Source organism: Oreochromis niloticus, unplaced genomic scaffold (assembly GCF_001858045.2).
Source record: "Oreochromis niloticus isolate F11D_XX unplaced genomic scaffold, O_niloticus_UMD_NMBU tig00007256_pilon, whole genome shotgun sequence".
Taxonomy (NCBI): domain Eukaryota; kingdom Metazoa; phylum Chordata; class Actinopteri; order Cichliformes; family Cichlidae; genus Oreochromis; species Oreochromis niloticus.
The window spans coordinates 3,311-8,177 of NW_020328447.1; the positions used below are offsets into that span (position 1 = coordinate 3,311).

General features: G+C 41.9%; 1 pseudogene; it reads left to right on the forward strand.

Annotated features, from left to right (window-relative positions):
• Nucleotides 1-359: 359 nt before the first annotated feature.
• Nucleotides 360-2,159, forward strand: LOC109199269 (sodium/calcium exchanger 2-like; annotated as a pseudogene).
• The last annotated feature ends 2,708 nt before the right edge of the window (nt 2,160-4,867 follow it).

Genomic DNA, 4,867 nt, shown 5'->3' on the forward strand with positions numbered 1-4,867 from the left:
AAACAAGGACAATCGGGTTTGTATGAAGTAAGAGATGATTTAGAAATATGTAATAGGTAAAGGACCCAGTAAAAGTATGATAAAGATTTTTAAAAGTATTCCTGTGCAAAAGTCAAAGACCGCTCTGTCCTTTAAGGTGCTATAATAGTTTGGTCACTTCAGGGTTAGAGAGCTACGACTACAACAGAACATTTATGGGATTAATATCCTGCCACGCCATGAAACTGGCAGGACATAAATCCCACACATCACCTACAGAATCAAAAAGTCCTTCCTCGTGACGGTTCAAACCCAGGTCACTACTGTGTCCAAACCCCTGAGTACTCTGAGTAGTATGACCTCCGTGCTGTTTGTAACTTGTAAAAAATATCACTGTGTGTTTGGCTCCTCCAGGTGATGGCGATGATGACGAGGAGGAAGGTCGTGAGGAGCGCCTTCCATCTTGTTACGACTACGTCATGCATTTCCTCACCGTCTTCTGGAAGGTTCTGTTTGCCTGCGTCCCGCCAACAGAGTACTGGAACGGCTGGGCCTGCTTCTTCGTGTCCATCAGCGCCATCGGGCTCCTCACCGCCATCATCGGGGATTTGGCATCGCATTTCGGCTGCACCGTGGGGCTGCGGGACACTGTGACCGCCGTGGTGTTTGTGGCGCTGGGAACTTCCATTCCAGGTGAGTAAATGTCCCGTTTCACTGTGTGAGAGCAAGAAAAGGCAGAAAGGAGCGTGGATGATTTGATTGTTTTGAGTATTGGATGGATTATGGGAGAATACCCAGATTTATGAGTGCATGTAGTGTCACTTTGTAACTTTGTAGTTGTTTTGTGTCCTTCAGTCATTTTGCATCATTTTGCATCTGTTTATAATCATCTATTTGTATCTTTTGTGTGATTTTGTAGGTGTTGGCTCTTTCTGGCCATTTTATGTCTCTTTGTCATTTTGCATCTTTTTAATTGTTTTTAGTCACTTTTTTGTCATTTTTGTGTCTCTGAATCATTTCAATCATTTTCAGTCATCTTACTGGACACAAGCTTTGCGCCTCTTTAAAGTAATTTTGGATCTCTCTGTAGTTGCTTTGACTTTCTGTCAATCATTTTGTACCTTTGCAGTTGTTTTTTGTATCTTTTTGGTCATTGTTTGTCTCTTTGGAATCATCTAATTGCTTTCTATTTAAAAATTTCTGGGGTGTGAAGGTGTGTGACTCACATTTTCCACCTTTTCCTTCTCCAGACACCTTTGCTAGCAAAGTGGCTGCCATACAAGACCAGCATGCCGACGCATCGGTTGGAAATGTCACTGGCAGCAACGCAGTCAACGTGTTCCTGGGATCGGAGTGGCATGGTCAGTGGCCGCCGTGTACTGGAGAATTAAAGGAAAGGAGTTCCGGGTGGATCCTGGATCACTGGCGTTCTCCGTCACGCTCTTCACCATCTTCACGTTCATCTGCATGTCCGTGCTATTGTTCAGACGCCGGCCCTCCATCGGCGGAGAGCTTGGCGGCCCGAAAGTGTCCCGCCTCCTGACCACCCTCCTGTTCCTGGGTCTGTGGTTCCTCTACATCCTCTTCTCCAGCCTAGAGGCCTACTGTCACATCAACGGCTTTTAAAGAGGAGATGAAGAATGTTCCAGAAGAATTTTGCACAGCAGCACACACAAAATCGTTGACTCTCAGTCCATTTAGTCCACGGTTTAACACAAAACAAGTGTAAGATTCATCTGGTTAATAGGGCTTCAGATACATGTTCACAAACACTACATTTAAGCATGTGTAAACAGCGCATTTTAAACACATTCATTGTTACTTGGAAGATGAGGGTTAAGAGGAAGTATTTTTGGAGGGTGAGAGCGTGAAAACGAAAGGTTACTGCGGATAGTTAACGGGGAGCAGACGGAGAGTGACAGAGAATGACTGTGACGGGAGATTCAGAGGTGAAAAGAAGGTCAGGTCAGTCAGAGGAGTGCTGCTTTATTCACTTTAAAGCCAGGTGTGTTTATTTTGGGTTGAGGAGCTCACTTCCAGGATCAGACCACTGAGACGGATCACAAACCTGTGAGCATTGAAGGAAAAATACCTTTGTTTTCCTTTAGTCTCTCATTCAAACCATCAACTCTGCAGCTTCATGTTTCTTCACTGAGGAAGTGGAGGAGCACTGCATCAAATAAGGATCGAATGTTTACAACACATTAATTTGTTACTACTAGAGGTTCTGTATAGTGTGATGCTTGTCTAATAGCAGTATAGCTGAGGTGCTCTCCACACGCGCTGTAAATAGTACAAACCGTTGTACATATAGATGTAGTAATTTCACAGGGCAGCTGCACAAAAAGGATGCAGAGACAGAAATGCCAGTTTCTACTGTCGCTGTCAGCAAAGCTTCGATGATTTTCATTGCACAGGCTGGAACACTGGTAGTTGCAATATTACAAATGTCAGCGGCTTTAGTTTTAGCGACATGCTAAGTGGAAAATAAAGTTTTAGCAACCAAAACAAGTAAATAAGAAGCTGCATAAGTGTAACACTGACTAAAAGAACATCTTTGTACTAATCTCTTTACCGGACACAGCTCTGATCTCTTCAGGGGCTTGCATATAAAGCTGAAGGATTAGTTTTTGCATGTATAGCCATGTACAGAGCATCTTCACATTATATGTCATGTACATGCTATGAAAAAGGGAATAACCAGCCTAATTATCCACCTGTAAATTACATCCCTGTGTTTTTGTGTCGACTCGGTGAACAGAAACTGTCAGCTAGTCCTTGATGTTAAATCTTCCTGTATAAAACAGAAGAAGCCGTTTGGTCCGGGAGGAACAAAAAGGACATTTTCCTCTCCTGAAGGACCAAATATGCGCTCACACACTCCTGATGTGTGCAGTGTCATTTAAAAACTTTGTCTGAGGCAGTCAGATGGGCTGATGAGCTGCAGTCAGCCATCGCTGTGTTACTGTTAGTGGCAGACTCGTCCATTCCTTTATCTTAAGTGACAGCAGCATGGGCAGACAAACATGTACGGGTGGTTAACAAGACTCAACAGTGTTAGTTTACTCTCAAAAATAAAGTCTCTAAAGTTGCTGATTGCCATCATCAGCATCCGGTCTGCAGCGTTTGTTAGGAAAAAGCTAATAATCTACACATTAATTAGGCTGCAGGACTGTAGTCTACAGCACACTAATGCTTTAAGATAGCAAACAAAGAATGCCTTAAGGGAAGCTCAAGTAAAAAAATCTAGTATTCAAGATTTCTGCTGTACAAACTGCCCAGGCTGCACTTTATTTAACGTAACTAAAACACTGTGTTGTGCTTATCTTTTCCTCCATCATTCTATAAGTGGTTACTGTGCAATATACGAAGGGAGAACTGTCTCGTGTTTCCACTGGTTCGGATAACACCAGATCCAGGTGGACCCATCATGTTGTCTATTCATGTCTGCTTAGAGCACATGTACCAAACATGTTAAAAATTTACTTTCCTTCTTTATGGAAAGCCAGCGCATCGTTTGTAATAACAAAAAAAAAGGTTCTGATTAAAGACCAGAGGTCTACCTGAAACGAGGATGTCTACACGGGAGCAGCACAGTCATCATAGTGCACAGCAGGAAACATGGCTCTGCAAGCATGCATGTGTTGCTCAGTATTGCATGGCAGACTTGGAACAATGTTCACAAGCTACTGAAGAAACCGGCTGCTAATACACCATAAACACGGATGGTGTGCGAACACGCTCTAATTCGTTTCGACATTTCCACGCTGGCATTCAGGGCTACTATGTTCACACTGAGATGCATGAAGCAGGAAAGCCAGCGTGTGAAAATGTCACAACAAACAGCAGTAAGATTGTCTTATAATAATAATAATGACTAGAAGCTTTAATTATTATCATTATTATATTATTATTATAACTGCCTAATTTAGTCCCATTAAATATATTTCTTGAGGACATTGCATTATAAACCTCTCACCCACAGATGATAAGTGCTATACAAGTGGAACTCTTTATTATTGTTGTTAAACATGATAATTGAAAAGGATTTGATTGGTTAACCCTGACTAACTTTGTAAACTTTCTAAAATCCAGTTTGTATCTTTTCCTTGCAGATGTAGCCAAGGTAGATTATTTTGTATTTCTAAACAACATTTAGGATAGTTTCAGTGTATAAAGCTGGTATGTAGACTACATGGTGTCTGAATTTAGTGGGTTAGACTTTGATATATTTTCCACAGTGAGAAATCTCCCCTTTAACGGTGTATAGTGCATCATAACCAACTTAAAAGCATCTAATTTACTGAAATAGATGGTCCGCTAACTCATTTGTGTCTTGTTTTTCATGTATAGTAGATAATTTATATATTTATTTATTTATAGAAGATTATTTCTCTAAGCATAAGATGTGCTGCAGGTCCTTGAGGAGAACAGTTTGGAGTTTATTTGAGCAATTAGGTTCAATGTGCAATACGAGAAAAGGTTCCGCTGCAGCTTACATTGTTCGAGCTCAGTCCGTGTCTTTTTTCTGCGCAGTGTTTGTCATAACCCTCCGCAGTGTACACTTCTTCATGTCGTCCTTGTGACGGAGGAACTTTGAGTGTAAGTAGCATGTTTACATAAGAACAGTGTGGAACATGCCAGTATAATTGTCAGTCTCAGGCTGTTGTGAGCTGAAGTTTTGTAGATATTAGCCGTGGCTGTGAGGCAGGTTTGTTGTGTGTGAGGTTCAAACAACCCTGAACAGTATTTACTCACTCAACCACAGGTGGGACCAACAATAGATATGACACACACACACATGCAGAGGTCTGCTGAACTCTTGTGTAATGACCAGCACCAGCAGGAACAGAGCGAATCACCTCCACAATGTGTGCATTTGTGACCT